This window comes from Schistocerca americana, chromosome 7, assembly GCF_021461395.2.
Source record: "Schistocerca americana isolate TAMUIC-IGC-003095 chromosome 7, iqSchAmer2.1, whole genome shotgun sequence".
Lineage (NCBI taxonomy): Eukaryota > Metazoa > Arthropoda > Insecta > Orthoptera > Acrididae > Schistocerca > Schistocerca americana.
Window position 1 is genome coordinate 576633008 of NC_060125.1, and position 19631 is coordinate 576652638.

Here is a 19631-nt window from a genome sequence, read left to right on the forward strand (position 1 = left end):
TGTCTTTTTACATTAGCATCTACGTCGGATACTAATGTCTGCAAACTCGTTATATTCCCTACATCCTCTTCTCCAGCTACTTTCACTTATTCATCTACCTTGCTCTCTACTGTGGGACCAACAGTCTTTACCAGTTTCTGTTCGATTCCCCCTACTTCAGTTTCGAAACGACTATTTAAGTCTTCTATCTTTGTTTGGGCTTCCTCCATGTCACGCTTCAGATTACTGATTTCGGTACTCAGTACTACTACTTCTACTACAATTGGGCATCCATTTCAGCATTCATTGCTGCTGACTGGGTATCGATTTTACTGACTAACAAACTGAACAAATAGTTTCCATTTCCGGAAATCACAGGTTGCAACACCAGATCTGTCTTAATAGATCCCTCGTATCCGTCATCAACAGGTTCTGTTTTAATTTTTATTCCATATTCCCTAGAATTTGCAACTGCATGGAATTGCATTACTGCCATTGTTCGATTTTCAGCAACAGCATCTGTGATGCTAGCTGCCGAAATCTGAACAATGGGTCCCGCTTCCAGGGTCGTCCTTTGTTCGACCGATTGTTCCGCATTTGGTACAATCAAATAACTCGGTCCGCCTACTTTACTCATGTTGCCCAGATTGCTGATTACTGTGAAATTTAAATGTGAGGCTTATTTGTGCCACTTACTGTCTGTAAGTGAGCGACTTTGTTGTAGCAACAAGTTGTTATTCACTACAAATCGGCGCAATAGAAATTCCTGCCCAGAACAATACCAAAATGATACTGTTCTGTCACCAGCGTCGCCACGTGTAACCTCCCCCTTAATAATCGGCCTATCCTGCTTGCGATATAAAATATGACTGTGGATAGTGGGTATACCTAATGGATTTATACTGATTGGACCAGGCTATCTTTCCCAAAGAAATAATACTGATAAGTAGCAGTAAAGTGTACAACAGACAATTCTGATGGAAAAGTCTATTAAAACTGAAAAGTAATTAAACCGAACAGGGTTATACAATCCTGGAAATTGAAATGAGAACACCGTGAATTCATTGTCCCAGGAAGGGGAAACTTTATTGACACATTCCTGGGGTCAGATACATCACATGATCACACTGACAGAACCACAGGCACATAGACACAGGCAACAGAGCATGCACAATGTCGGCACTAGTACAGTGTATATCCACCTTTCGCAGCAATGCAGGCTGCTATTCTCCCATGGAGACGATCGTAGAGATGCTGGATGTAGTCCTGTGGAACGGCTTGCCATGCCATTTCCACCTGGCGCCTCAGTTGGACCAGCGTTCGTGCTGGACGTGCAGACCGCGTGATACGACGCTTCATCCAGTCCCAAACATGCTCAATGGGGGACAGATCCGGAGATCTTGCTGGCCAGGGTAATTGACTTACACCTCCTAGAGCACGTTGGGTGGCACGGGATACATGCGGACGTGCATTGTCCTGTTGGAACAGCAAGTTCCCTTGTCGGTCTAGGAATGGTAGAACGATGGGTTCGATGACGGTTTGGATGTACTGTGCACTATTCAGTGTCCCCTCGACGATCACCAGTGGTGTACGGCCAGTGTAGGAGATCGCTCCCCACACCATGATGCCGGGTGTTGGCCCTGTGTGCCTCGGTCGTGTGCAGTCCTGATTGTGGCGCTCACCTGCACGGCGCCAAACACGCATACGACCATCATCGGCACCAAGGCAGAAGCGACTCTCATCGCTGAAGACGACACGTCTCCATTCATCCCTCCATTCACGCCTGTCGCGACACCACTGGAGGCGGGCTGCACGATGTTGTGGCGTGAGCGGAAGACGGCCTAACGGTGTGCGGGACCGTAGCCCAGCTTCATGGAGACGGTTGCGAATGGTCCTCGCCGATACTCCAGGAGCAACAGTGTCCCTAATTTGCTGGCAAGTGGCGGTGCGGTCCCCTACGGCACTGCGTAGGATCCTACGGTCTTGGCGTGCATCCGCGCGTCGCTGCGGTCCGGTCCCTGGTCGACGGGCACGTGCACCTTCCGCCGACCACTGGCGACAACATCGATGTACTGTGGAGACCTCACGCCCCACGTGTTGAGCAATTCGTCGGTACGTCCACCCGGCCTCCCGCATGCCCACTATACGCCCTCGCTCAAAGTCCGTCAACTGCACATACGGTTCACGTCCACGCTGTCACGGCATGCTACCAGTGTTAAAGACTGCGATGGAGCTCCGTATGCCACGGCAAACTGGCTGACACTGACGGCGGCGGTGCACAAATGCTGCGCAGCTAGCGCCATTCGACGGCCCACACCGCGGTTCCTGGTGTGTCCGCTGTGCCGTGCGTATGATCATTGCTTGTACAGCCCTCTCGCAGTGTCCGGAGCAAGTATGGTGGGTCTGACACACCGGTGTAAATGTGTTCTTTTTTCTATTTCCAGGAGTGTAGTTGAGAAAAAATGAAAGTTATTTTGTGCATTCACTCAACAACAACACTGGGCAGAAAAGGGATACCACTGATCATCAATCCAAAAGTTACACTAACGAACGAAAAGGAAATAATTAACGCTCGCCAGCCCACTAGGCCAATTTACTTCCAAAATCCTGTACAAGATGATTGAAAAGACAAACATGTATTGTTAAACACTAACGTGGCAACTAAAGGTTGTCACGTTTTTTGACATTAATTTTAAGTGAGTATGTAATGATATAGGAAACTGAGAAGTCACTCTTACGTTATGTTTGGCATTAAATTTTGAAATAAAAATTACGTAATGATTTTAAAATATGCAATTAAACTGTACGTTAGTACTCAACTTCGTTACGTGGACAATCACTTTCGGTGACCTCAACGTAACGTCGTCAAAGAAATTTAGTTACCTATTTTGCAAACTTGCTTTTAAATTATTGTCTGAAAAACCGAGCCTTTTTTACTCACTAGAACAGAAATAAATACTAGAATACGTACCAAACCAAACAGCCATGTGCTCCAAGCTACATGTAAAATAAATAAAACTTCTGCACTCTTAATTTGTGCATTTCTTTAGATTTGTATTTTTTCCATTGACTGATTCTCAGACTTGCGATATGAACTTGCTTTACTTTACTCATATACAGAAACCTCAGTTGTACAACAATTAATTGAAAGTAGACTGAGGCTAAAATTCATAAAAGTGAAAGTATCCATTAATAAACTGGCTGTAACTATTCAATTTATTTCTTATGACACTCGATTAGCATATAAGAAAAAAAAAGGGAACAAGGACCCAGCTTATTAACAAAGTCTGAGGCCAAAGAGGGCACAATCGTCCTGTGTTAAACTGATTATATTTAAATAAATTTTATCAATCAAATCACATTCAGTTGTGCTGCTGGGTTAGCCGTTAATACTGTCTACCAATGAACAGTCTTACTTGAGCGCTGTGCATACGATGAAACTCGGAACCGACGACGAATCTGTGTTGCTGGAACTTCTGCTGTTGTTGAAGACGGTAGCATCTTGTGGACAACGGCTAATTACAGGAATGGGAAATCGTACGTAATACAGCCTCTTTCGCCCGTCCACTGTCCTGGCCAGCGTGCATATATGATGCCGCCGAAATGGTACACTCTACTGCCACAGGGTTAACAACACACTTCCGTAGACTACACGCGCTGGAACCCGTCTCTCTCTCTCTCTCTCTCTCCCTCTCTCTCTCTCTCTCTCCACGCGCAACGCGCAACAATTCTCTACCCAAAAATTTCACAACGCACAAGAACTGCTATTATCGTTGCTAGTCGATACAAGTAACAATTCCTTTGGCTTTTTGTCAGAGCTTGTAAGTTTCACAGTAAGACACAGATAAATACAATGAAATGTCAACAGACTTCTACCTAAATTTACACATACAGTGAAGCAATGTCCTTACTAACTAAAAGAAAGCTTTTAAATTACAAATACTTACATACCATTCAGAAATATATATATATATATATATATACACTCCTGGAAATGGAAAAAAGAACACATTGACACCAGTGTGTCAGACCCACCATACTTGCTCCGGACACTGCGAGAGGGCTGTACAAGCAATGATCACACGCACAGCACAGCGGACACACCAGGAACCGCGGTGTTGGCCGTCGAATGGCGCTAGCTGCGCAGCATTTGTGCACCGCCGCCGTCAGTGTCAGCCAGTTTGCCGTGGCATACGGAGCTCCATCGCAGTCTTTAACACTGGTAGCATGCCGTGACAGCGTGGACGTGAACCGTATGTGCAGTTGATGGACTTTGAGCGAGGGCGTATAGTGGGCATGCGGGAGGCCGGGTGGACGTACCGCCGAATTGCTCAACACGTGGGGCGTGAGGTACCCACAGTACATCGATGTTGTCGCCAGTGGTCGGCGGAAGGTGCACGTGCCCGTCGACCTGGGACCGGACCGCAGCGACGCACGGATGCACGCCAAGACCGTAGGATCCTACGCAGTGCCGTAGGGGACCGCACCGCCACTTGCCAGCAAATTAGGGACACTGTTGCTCCTGGGGTATCGGCGAGGACCATTCGCAACCGTCTCCATGAAGCTGGGCTACGGTCCCGCACACCGTTAGGCCGTCTTCCGCTCACGCCCCAACATCGTGCAGCCCGCCTCCAGTGGTGTCGCGACAGGCATGAATGGAGGGACGAATGGAGACGCGTCGTCTTCAGCGATCAGAGTCGCTTCTGCCTTGGTGCCAATGATGGTCGTATGCGTGTTTGGCGCCGTGCAGGTGAGCGCCACAATCAGGACTGCATACGACCGGGGCACACAGGGCCAACACCCGGCATCATGGTGTGGGGAGCGATCTCCTACACTGGCCTTACACCACTGGTGATCGTCGAGGGGACACTGAATAGTGCACGGTACATCCAAACTGTCATCGAACCCATCGTTCTACCATTCCTAGACCGACAAGGGAACTTGCTGTTCCAACAGGACAATGCACGTCCGCATGTATCCCGTGCCACCCAACGTGCTCTAGGAGGTGTAAGTCAATTACCCTGGCCACCAAGATCTCCGGATCTGTCCCCCATTGAGCATGTTTGAGACTGGATGAAGCGTCGTATCACGCGGTCTGCACGTCCAGCACGAACGCTGGTCCAACTGAGGCGCCAGGTGGAAATGGCATGGCAAGCCGTTCCACAGGACTACATCCAGCATCTCTACGATCGTCTCCATGGGAGAACAGCAGCCTGCATTGCTGCGAAAGGTGGATATACACTGTACTAGTGCCGACATTGTGCATGCTCTGTTGCCTGTGTCTATGTGCCTGTGGTTCTGTCAGTGTGATCATGTGATGTATCTGACCCCAGAAATGTGTAATAAAGTTTCCCCTTCCTGGGACAATGAATTCACGGTGTTCTTATTTCAATTTCCAGGAGTATATATATATATATATATATATATATATATATATATATATATATATCGGTAGGTGGTGCCATGTATCATGAATTTTCGGTGTTACAAAACCACATGTCCAGAACTGTTACACAGTAGCTCCAGGAACACTCCTCTGAGTTTAAACACTTCAGCGCGCTACCAATCTGTCAGATATGAGAACTGTTGAGCATATTTGGTATGCCTTGCAAAGTGCTGTTCAGAAGAGATCTCCACCCCGTCGTACTCTTACGGATTTATGAGTGGCCCTGCAGGATTCATGGTGTCAGTTCCCTGCAGCCCTACTTCAGACACTAATCGTGTCCGTGCCAAGTCGTGCTGCGGCGCTTCTAATTGCTTAGGGGGGGACCTACATGATATTAGGCAGGTGTATCAATTTCTTTTGCTCTTCGGTGCATCTTATCTCCCTGAATGGGAAACGGCATTTTAAGTTTCAAAGATTTTTAAACTGCAGGCTGAGCCACGTGTTGTTGACAGATCCCTCGTATCCCAACTTAAATTTTAATCATAACGTTTCTTAGAAGAAGCAGTTTTCAGCATAAACTTCATTCGGTATTTGACTGAATTGTTGGGTTTCTGTTTGAGGCAGTTCATTGTACGTCATATAATGCCTCGCAGCATGAAATGCAGTTAGTTTTAGTTCAAAACCGTTCATAAAACCGGTATGTGCATTAACACACCGTCTTTGCGCAGTACTGACAGTTTATTTATAAAATGAAGGTGTCCATCTCACACCGTTGATCAGAAACTGTATAGTCTGCAAGTCTGAATGTCGCCTCCAAGGCGGCTGCAAGCAGTAGAGCTACAAAGTTACCTGCTCGTACATATGGGTCGTCGAAGCGTGCTGTTCGTGACGCATTGAAATGCATGCTTATGTGCAGTTTGGAACTTATAGCGCACAAACTGTTTGAGGCAGTTCATTGTACGTCATATAATAACTCGCAGCATGAAATGCAGTTAGTTTTAGTTTAAAACCGTTCATAAAACCAGTAAGTGCATTAACAGATCGTCTTTGCGCAGTACTGACAGTTTATTTATAAAATGAAGGTGTCCATCTCACACCTCTTCATACACTGTCGAGGTCGCTGACTGAAGGTAAGTGACCATGCATGGTTATAAGCATGCACAACTGAATTCTTATTTTTCGTCGCTTACGTTTTGCTAGCTGTCCATTCACCAGAGATTCGCTCACAAGGAAACATTCCCAAATGTCAGTAAAAAGATCTTGATAAAACATAGAAGATGTGTAGAGGAGGTAAAGTAATGCGATAAGCATTTTCTTTGTTTGCCACCAGTTCCACTTTGAAGCAATAAAACATACCCTGAAAAGTTAATTTGACGTATTAGGTTTGTGGGAAATATCTTCGAAACGACGACAGTTAAAATGTGTTTCTCATTCTTGTGTGGTGTACAGCCGAACGCTGTAATAATTTAAAATTTTCTAAAATATCCCACCACCGTTAATTAATTTTGAAAAATTTAAACTCTTATTTGAAGGTAAATTGAAGAATCTTTCAAGCTACGTTCTTACATTTGCAGTATCTTTGGTTTCTGAAATACAATTTTGGGAAGTAAGCTGTACAGAATATACTGTGAGATTATCTTCAACACACCTGATTAAAATATCTATACATTCACTATTAGTCTAGTTTTTATTGTACTTACATTTGTTTTATGTTTTCAATTGTTATTTTAAGTTTTATGTTCATATATTTGTTGTTTTTCAACTTAATGTGTCAAACGAATGTATTTTGCTATCTGAAAATGAGTAACTCATCATTATAATGCAAAATCATCACAGCATAATAATCTGTAAATAAATGCTTAAAATAAAATGCTTTCCTACACTGCGCATATAATATGAACGACATTTCTTCACAAACAATATAAACTAAATTCAGCAGGATTTCAAATTCTTGCTTTTTTTCCTTTTTCATCAGTATTCTGACTGGTTTGACGCCCCCCGCCACGATTTCCTCGCCTGTGCTAACCTCTTCATCTCAGAGTAGCACTGAAAACTTACGTCCTCGATTATTTGCTGGATGTATTCCAATCTCTGTCTTCCTCTACAGTTTTGACCTCTACAGCTCCCTCTAGTACAATAGAAGTCATTCCTCCATGTCTTAACAGATGTTCTATCATCCTGCCCTTCTCCTTATCTGTGTTTTCCACATATTACTTTCCTATCCGATTCTGCGCAGAACCTCCTCATTCCTTACTTTATCAACCCACCCAATTTTCAACATTCGTCTGTAGCACCACGTCTCAAATGCTTCGATTCTCTTCTGTTCCGGTTTTCCCACAGCCCATCTTTCACTACCATACAATGCTGTACTCCAGAAGTACATTCTCAGAAAGAGCTTCCTCAAATTAACTCCGATATTTGTTATTAGTAGACTTGTCTTTGCCAGGAATGCCTTTTTCGCCATTGCTAGTCTGCTTTTGATGTCCGCTTTGTTCCGTCTGTCATTGGTTATTTTACTGCCTACGTAGTACAGTCCCTTACTTCATCTACTTCATGACCATCAGTCCTGATGTTAAGTTTCTCACTATTCTCATTTCTACTATTTCGCATTACTTTGTCTTTCTTTGATTTACAAGTTTGTTTGTGTGGCCATCCTCAGCAGAAAGCATGTAAATACTTATTTTGTAAATAAAACTGCTGTTTCCTGCTGTTAGTTACTTTATTTATCCCATACGCGTTTCACCTTCTCCTGTTCTAAGGCATCATCAGTGGGGTCTATAAAGATACACTCGAACAGTCCACGGGTATAGTGCCGATTCATAGTGTCCAATGGGCGCAATACTTCGGTTGTGGACTGTTCGAGCAACGAATACGCCGGGAGAAACCAAAGAATCACATTATAATGATACAGTTTTGTTAGTTTTAGATTATTAAACAGTCCACTTCGCGATACTTTCGTAAAAGAAAGTAATTACTTACGATTTGCTGATCCGCGTTTCTTCACATCTGGTTTGTAGGTCGCACTACCACTTTTATCATTGCCATATAATCACATCTCTGTGTTCTCGCCTTCCACACACTGTTCACCATTTACACTAAAAAGAAATTAATAGAGTTACGTTCGCAAAAGTATTAATATAATAATACTGTCCAATATAATAATAATACATCCCAAAATCATTAAACTCACGAGCACTTCGTTCTTGGTCATCCACTCTTATTATTCCCCCTTGGCTGGTGTACATAATGTGTATAACCCGTCTCTCCCTATAGACTGCCTCTACTTTTTTTCAAAATTTCGAACATCTTTCACCATTTTACATTGTCGAACGTTTTTTCCAGGTCGACAAATCCTATGAACGTCTCATGATTTTTCTTTAGACGTGCTTCCATTATTAACCACAACGTCAGATTTGCCTCTCTCGTACCTTTACTTTTTTAGAGCAAAACTGATCGCCATCTAGCGCATCCACAATTTTCTTTTCCATTCATCTGTATAATATTCTTGTAGGCAACGTGGATGTATGATCTGTTGACTGTGCTATAATTCTCGCACGTGTCAGCTCTTTCCTTTCGGAACTGTGTGGATGACGCTTTTCCGAAAGTCAGATGGTATGTCGCCAGACTCATACACACTACACACCAACGTTAATAGTCGTTTTGTTGCCACTTCCCTCAATTATTTTAGAAATTATAATGGAATGTTATCTTTCCCCTCTCCCTTATTCGATTATAAGTCCTTCAAAGCTCTTTTAAATTCTGATTCTAATACTAGATCCCCTATCTCTTCTAAACCGACTCTTGTTCTTTATTCTATCACATCAGACAATTCTATCCCCTCATAGAGGCTTTCCAACTACCCGCTGTCTCGTCTGCATTTAACAGTGTAATTCCCGTTGCACTCTTATTGTTACAACCTTAGCTTTTAATGTTATCTAAGGTTGTTTTCACTTTCCTGTATGCTCAGTCTGTCCTTCCGACAATCATTTCTTTCTGATTTTTTCACGTTTTTCCTGCAGCCATTTCGTCTTAGCCTTCCTGTACTTCCTTTTTATTTCATTCCTCAGCGATTTGTATTTCGTTAATTTCTGAGTTTCGTGGAACATTTTTGTACTTACTCCAATCATCAATCAACTGAAGTATTTCTTCTATTACCCATGGTGTCTTCGCAGTTACCTTCTTTGTACCTATGTTTTCCTTCCCAATCTCTGTGATGGGCCTTTTTAGAGATGTCAATTCCTCTTCAACTGTGCTGCCTACCGAGATATTCCTTATTGCTGTATCTATAGCCTTATAGAACTTCAAGTGTATCTCGTCCTTCCTTAGTACTTCCGTATCAGACTTCTTTGCTTATTGATTCTTCCTGACTAATGTCTTAAACTTCAGCCCACTATTCATCACCACTATTTTGTCATATGAATCTATATTTGGTCCTGCGTACGCCTTACAATCGAGTATCTGAATTCGGAATCTCTGTCTAACCATGACGTAATCTAACTGAAATCTTCCCGTATCACCTGGCCTTTTCCAAGTATACCTCCTCCTCTTGCGATTCTTACATAGGGTATTCGTAATTACTAGCTGAAACGTGTTACAGAACTCAATTATTCTTTCTCCTCTCTCATTCCTTGTTGCAAGCCCATATTCTCCTGTGACCTTTTCTTCTACTCTACCTGCATTCCAGTCCCTGATGACTATTAGATTTTCACCCCCCTTTACGTACTGTATTACCCTGTCAGTATCACCATACACTTTCTCTATCTCTTCATCTTCTGACGTCGTCATGTATACCTGAACTACCGTTGTCGGTGTTGGTTTTCTATGGATTCTAATAAGAACAACCCTGTCACTGAACTGTTCGCAGTAACACACTCTCGGCCCTAACTTCCTATTCATAACGTGTCCTACTCCATTTTCAGCTGCTGTTGTATTACCCTATACTCATTTGACCACAAATCCTTGTCTTCTTTCCACTTCACTTCACTGAGCCCTACTATATCTAGATTGAGCCTTTGCATTTCCCTTTTCAAATTTTCTAGTTTCCCTACCACGTTCAAGCTTCTGACATTCCATTTCCCGACTCGTGGAACGTTATCCTTCCGTTGACTATTCAATCTTTTTCTCATGGTGACCTCCAACTTGGCAGTCCCTTCCCAGAGATCCGAATGGGGGATATTCCGGAATTTTTTGCCAATGGAAAGATCATTATGACACTTCTTCAATTACAGGCCACATGTCCTGTGGATCCACGTTTCGTGTCTTTAATGCATTGGTTTCCAACGCCTTCTGCATCGTCATGCGGTTGATCCTTGATAATTCTTCCACCTTTAGGGGCAGTTTTCCATACCTAGGACAAGAGAGTGCTCTGAACCTCTGTCCAACCCCCCGCCCTCTTTTACAAGGCCATTGGCAGTATGAGGGTGAATTCATGTGAGATGGACATCATAAGCATTCAACAGAACTAATCTGAAAATCTTGTCATAAATTTCTTCCGCAATCGAAAGCTGTATACATTCCACGACAGCACCTCTGCTATAAAGCCCTTTGGGGTTACTGGATGAACAAGTACCATGTCCTAAGGTATGATCCTCTCTGTAGTTCTTCCCCACTGACATCCCCATGAGTCTAACAATAATACAGGTTTTGCTCCCTCATTGGGAAAGAAAGCATTTTTCAAATATCATTTGACCTGGCCAGACGTTCACTTAGCAGGTTTCGATGTTGTCACAACGACATCTGTGGCTTCAAAATGAAGTTCTCATATTCTCGGGCTATATTTACCATTGGTTTCTTTTAAAACAACGAAAAGGCGGGTGACCAGTGTGAAATAACATAAAGCAAATATAAATAACATAAATAACTAGACTGATATGGAACATTCAGATTTTTTCATTGGGTATGTTCAAAATACTTGGCAGAACGTTTTGTATACATTTCTTTCCCGAATGATATTTCAGAAAGTGGTTTTATTACACGTGGATCTATGTGACATGAAAGTTTCTTTAATTTACGTTGCAAAAAAAGGTTTTTATTTTTCATAGTTAACTAACGGTGGAGGTATTTTGCAGAACTTCAGATTATTACAAAATTCGATTACATTTATTTTAAGAATGTTAACTACACGCCAACTTTTACGTGAGAAACAATTTCTATATATCATTGTTTCGAAGATATTCCCTCCAATGCTAATATGCTAATTTATCTTTCTGGATGTGATTTAAACTGTAAAAGTGAAACTGGATACCAACAAAAAATACACATTGCATTATTTTGCCTGACGAATTTCGTAGAGATCGTTCACTGACATATCGCTATGCTCTCCTGTCATCAGTCCATTGAAAATTTATGTTACCTTCTTCTGAACACAGATCGATTCGACTGATATCACATCTACACAATTCAACATTTTAGGCTGCCCTCCCGCACTCCCCTCCCCCATGAACTGAAGACGACGTGTACAATTGTGTAATGGCAAAGCATCAAATATTGCTTCAACGCCTCTGTTTTAAATCCTAAGTAATAAATCGCATTTCTGCTTCGGCAATTTTATTTTCGGCATGCTCTCTTGCCTGGTAGTTATATAACTTCTGTGCGCAGAACACAAAGGGTTACTAGCACTTACTGCCTGCCTATACTAGCAATACTCGCACCTAGGCACAGCAAACGTGTTAATGACTACGTAACTTGCTAAGACGAGGTACTTACCAATAACAGATATGTACTCTGAATAAACGAATTTCACCTAACTCAGATTTATCTGCTCAACTTAAAACCATTCACACTCCATCTAAATTCTAGCTTGTATTTATCTTATTTGGTGGCAATATCTGTTATATAACACCTACGTTAAAGGACTATGAAATCAATTAATCACACCAATAACTTCTCTAACAACAGCTACATAGGTAATACGAATCATGTTAATAGCTCACAGCACTGAATACAGCTTTGTCATTAATGTGCTGCTTAAAATCCTACAACATAAGGAATGCAAATCTATTTTTCTAGACACAAGTACATTCCTCCTCAGTCTCCACTTGCAGATACTACTATACATAACTACACAATATTATGTTCTGTTTTCAAGTTGTTATCCTGAACGAAAAATGTTTTGTTACTACAAAGATTCATTACATGTTACAAAAGAAGACTTCCCTGTATAGATAAACAGCATAAATAATTCCATTACTGTAAATCATCATAAATCGTTGAGTATTCCTTCACTGTGAACAGCGTAATCATTAGCACATGTATACATGGATACATATACTATTATCGTGGCTTTATAATAATCATTTCTTACAGCAGACTTACATCACTATAAGACAATTCATTGACAGTTCATGTTAATCCTTCTCCTTACCCTGAAAGTAAAAGTGTTCATACCACAGTAAAAATATGTATACATCCATTTGTCTACCAACATCTTCATAAACAGCAGTGCAAGTATCTTTTCAGTACCTGGTGGGGATCTAGTAGTTTAAACTTGTTAATTTCAGGAGAAGTAAGTAAAAATGTTCCGGAATGTGGTAAGGAGTAAGCATTTGACAGCAAGTATTGTGTAGGATGACATCAAGGCAACATTCATCACCTGGGAAAATACCTGTTTTTTCTTTAAGGAAAAAGACTAAAATACGAAGACTCGGTTATTTTATCCAATGGGGTTCTTAACCCTGATACTCTGTTTCTATCTCTGTGATCAAAAATATTTAGAAGTTGGATAAGCAATACAGATGTAAAATTATGTCACTATTAAAGTTTGTGCTCAAGATATTTAAAATATTGTAGTTTCAGCATAAACATTAATATTGACATTTGTAACGTTCATGTCATAATGACCTGATACAAATGTTATTGCTCGAAATTCTAATATTTTTTAATTGTCTCTTATATTTTATGGTAATAGTGATTTTCATAGCCTCAACAAAGCCTCTGTTTTAATAATAATGTGCTTGCGAATTGTGTTTTCCAAGAAACTAAAACTTCTCAGTTACTTGAATCTTCATTGTTTCTGCTCAGGTGAATTGTCAAACTTTGGCAATTAGATCATTTACTGATGTTAATTTGGGATTGTAACTAAATTCGTCATAAGATGAGGATGAATGCCATGGAAGTAATGGATCTGAGAGCAAATGTTCTAACTGCAGCGACGAGAGTCGGCAGTCTGCAAAAAATAATGTACAGTCTAATCTTTCTAAAAATGTTAATATAGAACACTCACCAGCATTACATGCCCTCCTGCCAACTTTGAATATCATCAAGGGCACGCCAGGAATCATCAGGTATACAACAGTGCTAGTGTGATAGGCGGTAAGGCTACCGCTGCTCTGCGGAGGCGGACGATATGCTTTTGTTGGTATTTGTGACTACTGGTGTCCAAGCTATAATCAGTAGGGTAAATAAAAGAAGTGCGAAAAGAAAAATAATGTAGTACTTCCTATAAGGATGCCTTACTGTTCGAGATTTACTCTATGTAAATACTACAATAAGAAATTATCTTAGATAATGTTCTGCATATTATTATTATTATTACTATTACTATTATTATTATTATTATTATTTTCGATAATTCCCATTTAAAGAGGGCGTTTGAACTTGAATTCCTTTATGATGATTGCTTATGTTTTTTCTGAGCCCAAATTTTCTTCATGTGTTCACTGTGTTGTTTCTTCGCTCCACTGTCCATTTGCATCCTGGTCTCTTCTGTGTTGCGGTGTCAAACTTATCTTTTTTGATGATGTTCCTGAATTCAGTTGTACTTTGTGCATCGTTTACTGTTTTATGTGCTTGTCTGAGGTCCTCTTCAACTTCTTTTATCCATTTTACTTTTTCCCTGCCTAAGTTGATGACTTTAAGAATTCGCTTTGAAATTCTGTTTTCATTCATCTTGTGGATATGTTCGTAGAACTGCATTCTTCTTTTCCTTATTGTATCCGTAGTCTTGTCCGTGTATTTATATAATTCTGATGTTGGTCTCTTCTTCCAGATTCCTTGCTCTTGCATCGGGCGAAAAATTTTCCTGACAATTTTCCTTTCTTGTTTCTCTATTTCTTTGATTTTAGTTTGCCCACCTATTTGTATTGTTTCAGATGCATACAGTGCCTCCGGAAGTACGACAGTTAATGGATATGGACTTTTTGTTATAATAGTTCCACGTGAGTTTATATGCTTTCTGAAGTTTTTTTATTCTTTCCTCATTGGCCTTTAGGTTGATCCCTGACGGCTGGATGATTTCTCCCAAGTACTTAAAACGTGGTACTTGTACGATTTTCCCATGGGTTGTCACAATAGGCAGTTTGTCTTGTGGCACTCTTTCTATCTACTGGGTTTTCTCATACGAAATTTGCAGGCCAGTTCAACTTCGTGTAACTTCTCTATGGCGTTAGTGGCTCCTTTTCTATTATTTGTGAGGGTGGCAAGGTCATCTGCAAAAGCTTAACACTTCACATTGAATCTATTATCTTTTCGAATGCGAATTTGGATTCCTTTGACTTCTTTTACCCATGTCCTGATAATTTTTTCAAGAATGATATTAAAGAGTAATGGTGGAAGTCCGTCACCCTGTCGCACTCCAGTTAGGATTTCAAATGGTTCATAATATCCCCCATAAATTTAACCTTGGAGAGTGTGTCAATTAATGTTTGCCGAACGATTGCTCTTGTCTTTCTGTAAATGCTGAATTCTTCCAGCGAGCCTTTAGCGAGAAAGTGCTCCATATCTACACACGTTTACTTCCACTAGTACCTCATCCCCTACATTCAAACCTTCACAGAAGTCCTCCTATGAAACTTGCAGGACTAGCACTCCTGGAAAAAAAGGGAGGAGATACAATTGTGGAATTAAAACTATGAAGAAGAGCTAGTTGGACTTACCCCCGTAAGGTAAAGGTTATGAGTTCAAGTCTTGATCCGTTCACAGTTTTAAAAGTCAGAAAGTTTAATATCAGCACGCAGCTCCGTTGCAGAGTGAAAATTTCAGTCTGGAAACATCCCCCAGGTTGTGGCAAAGCCACGACATCCCAGTATCCTTTTTCCCAGGAGTGCTAGTCCTGCAAGTTTCGTAGGAGATTTTCTGTGAAGTCTGTAAAGTAGGTGATGAAGTACTCACGGAAGTGAAGTTGTGAGGAAGATTTTTCAGTCCTGCTTCCGTAGCGTAGTTATTAGAGCACTTGGCCGAGAAAGGGAAAAGTCCTGCGTTCGAATCTTGATCCAGCACACAGATTTAATCTGCCAGGAAATTACATATCAGAGCACAAGCCGCTGAAGGGTGGAAGTTTCATTCTTTAGTAACTTGCTTTACGTGTTCAGAATCGTAAAATTATCCACTTCACAAGCCGAAAAAGGCATAGTATCCTATTCACTACAATGTCAACGAGTCACAATTGTAATTGGTCTACCTTTATAAATACATGTATGTTACAATTTATTGGTATGTGATATGGGAAGATCAGCTTTGCTCGATGGGAGGCTCTATTTCGTTGGTTGAAAACTAGCGAAATGCAATTAGCCTACAAAGCAGATAGCTTACTAAACATTCGAGCGACACATTCTACAATATTGCCCAATCGTGGGAACCCAGTACCAAGCAGGACTAGCAGGGGAAGCGGTCAACGTATAAATAGTAGGGCAGCACGAATGATCACAGGTTTTCTTTGATCTATGAGATAGTGTCCCGCAGAAGCTGAAGAAACTGAACTGACAGGCGCTTGAAGATAGGCGCAAACTATCTCGAGATAGCCTAGATACAAACATTCAAGAAGCAGCTGTAAACGATGAATCTAAGAATTTTCTACAAATCTCAACGTGTAGCTTTAAGGCATATTTACATTAATTACTGCGTGGATAGGTGCATTTAAACGGTCACACACAAGTGGAAGAAGACCACCCTTCAATACATTGGGAAACAACCCTCTGACACGCACATCATAGAGGTCTTACAAAATATAGAAGAAGATCTATAACGTACATTTTAACATTTACTTACTGACAGTGTACAACGAGTTAAGATCAATTTGCTGACAACCGCCATTTCCAGTCACCGTTTGTCCCGTAAACCCACATTTTATATATTTTGCGCCAGAGTCTGCCATTATTCATTGCAACAAACATTAAAAAATGGGATAATGCATACAGAAGGGTAGAGAGCATTTCATCTGCCTACATCACATGCGTTCAGTTAAGCAGTGTCATTTTGCAAACAGGATGTGAAATTTGTTTGTCGGATGACCTGTCGATCACTTAAATCTCATTTCTTCGCTTTTTTGTTCCAGATAACAAAAATCTATTACAGTTGCACGTTTAGGAACATCGTAGGAGCTAAATAACATTCTACTGTGTATTGTGTTCGTACATTTATGTCGAACATTGCCCCTTAGTATAAATATTTCGGAGGATTAGTTAGCTTGGCCGTAACTTCCCTCACCCATTAATGCATGACGTCGTAATCTTAGCAGCCACATTTTGTCGCGTTAGGTTGCAGAAACCCCGTGGGCGGCACATCCCAGACTGCTGCCTAACTTCTGTTCTGCCGGAAGGCTCTTCCTCTGTCACGAGCGAAACAATTAATGCGATTTATGGTGCGACGAGGAGCTCGAAAGTCGCGTTTTAATACTCGCCCGGAAGCGCTGGAGCATCATCCAATCCCGTGCTAGGTCTTAAATCACTCAAACTTGTTATCGCACTTCGTCTTAATAAAGTAAATTAGCAAGAAAATTAAATTACACTTCGCAGAAAATTGGCAGAGGACGAACGGCGGTAAGGGGGTAAATACTGCCGGGCGAAGAGGGAAAACGCATGCTCTGAACGCAAGAATTAACGACGTTGCAGAATATCTGTAGGGCGAGGAACTACGCCACATTTACGTGCGACTCCATGTGTGAGGTAGAGAACCAGCAGTTCCCGTTTAGTCACCGAGGAAGGTACGTATGAACAGTAAATGACGAGTCCCCTAAACAGATTTCTCTAGCGCAGAAGATCTTTTTAAATCACCTCATTACTGATGAAGGCTTAGCTTGTGAGCATTAAAATGTAGCCCAGCAGCAAACTAACTAAAGGAAAACCTTCCCAAGGAAAACAACTATGCTATGCATATCATGCTTTACTTTTGATGACTATATACTGCTCCATACAATTACAAAACAAATTTTTTGTGAGGAGACGGTGAAAGAAACTTAACATAGTGAACCACTGGAAAGAGGCTATCAATCAAAAGCTGCATTGTGAAACTTTGATTCCTTAACTATTACAACCATCTTTACAAAATTCACTTCCCATAAAACAATATTACTTTGCTACATAATAAGTTACTGAAATGGTAAAGAACTGAGTAATTGCTAGTTCTGAGTCCAACTTATGTTAGCAGATATCTTTGTTTAATCACGTCTCGTCAATCAAACTAACTGACTGGAGTCAATGACGAACAAGTACCTACTAGATATTTGCATTCCTTACTCATGATAAATTTCTAGCAGGCAAGCAATGTAGCAACAACATTGCCTGAGTATCTGTACACTTTTAAGATCAATCGTTGCAACACCATATTTGCAAGAAGCAATAAATTCTGCATTTTCACGTCTGTGTTCGGCTAGATTTGCAAACTGCACAGCAGCGTGTCCAACACCTGAATGCCTCACGTACTTCTCGCTGCATCGTACTGGCGACGACAGTGCTGCTGACCGCTTAAGATCACACTGATGGAACTCTAAACATCTGTCGCGTAATATATCCACTATTGAAGACTTCTGTTAGAAAAATATCCAGTGAACTAGCATGAAGTATGAAATATCGAAAGAAAAGAGAGTCCACATCACTTCCAATGAATGCCAGAAATAAGTTCGAAACCTTACAGTATACACGCCAATAAAGGAGTAAGAGATCGAGAACAGAAGTGGAGCGTTTATGAGAAAACTCCTGAAGTAGATGGCAGCAGGAGTTTGAGTACATTTGATAAGATACAAGAGACTGAGAGTAGATTATTCACGCCAAACTGAAGATAACATTAAAGTCAACGACCAGCTTAATAGTAACACTCAAAGAATGTACTGACTGCAGTGCTTAAATCCGGAAAAAAAGTTCACTTTAAACGCCACAGACATCTAGTAAACAGTCTGAACCTCAAAATGGCCGAGGTTTTACGGGCAAATGCGGGGTACAAGCAAAGAGAAGCGATTATCGGAAATCTTCGCGCTGGACGTTCGCCCACTGATTATAGTTCGATTTTACAATATTGTGGCCAAGCATAATGTTTCGGAGGAGTCTAGGTAAGGTTCCATTAATCCGGCGAGGAAACTTCATTCGAGGAAACGCATGTCACGAATCGAAAGGTCAGGCGCTGATTTCGGAGTATCCGAGAAAATCGCTGAGGAAATTGGCGTCAGTATTGAATGTCAGCGATCGAACAATGCGTCGGCAGAGAGAGCCTCATACGAGCCATTTAATCCAAAACTGGCTCTCGGATAATGTTGACATCATCGGGTGAAAGGAGTTCCGGCCCCCGAGTATCCCGTATTTGAGCCCCCTCGACTACTATATTTGGAGCGTAGTTGAAAGAGTTACCAATAACACGAGGCTCTCTAGTGTCTCAACCCTCCGCACCACTACCAAAGCAGCATTCGAGAATACGGACAGTGCTGTTTTAAAGGGTGCGGCCACTGTGGCTGAAGGAGGTTACAACGAGTAATGCTACACTTGAAAGATATCATTACTTACATGTAAAGGGATTTTCATTTTAATGGGTATTTTGTCTCAATAAATTTGGTTATAATAAAGGTTTCCTTTGTCCGGATTTAAGCTCGGAACCTGTAGAATAGAACGATAATTTACAAAGGTGGACTGACATAAATTTCAGCAGATGTACTAATCTTGTGACGACAGCACGAGAAATTTACCAGTGGAGAATTGTTCACCGAGTGATACTCAAAGGCTAGTGCAAGAGATGACTGCCGAAGGAAAGTTCAGATAAATAATGAGACTAGTCGAGCAATGCCTCTTGAAAACCACAGAGGGTGGACAACCAGGTCGTTTGATGGTAGAATAACTTTGAGATGTGTGTACAAAATTCCCAGTCCACAGAGAAAAAAAGAGGCACTAAACTCGTGCAAAAGATTATGTGGAGTACTGGAGTACACCTATTCACCTATATATGCGCAAACGTACATCAGTATTTGTTGTTGTTGTTGTGGTTTTCAGCCTAGAGAATAGTTTGATGCAGCTCCCCATGCTAGTTAATCCTGTGCAAGCTTCTTCCACAGTACCTATTGCAACCTACA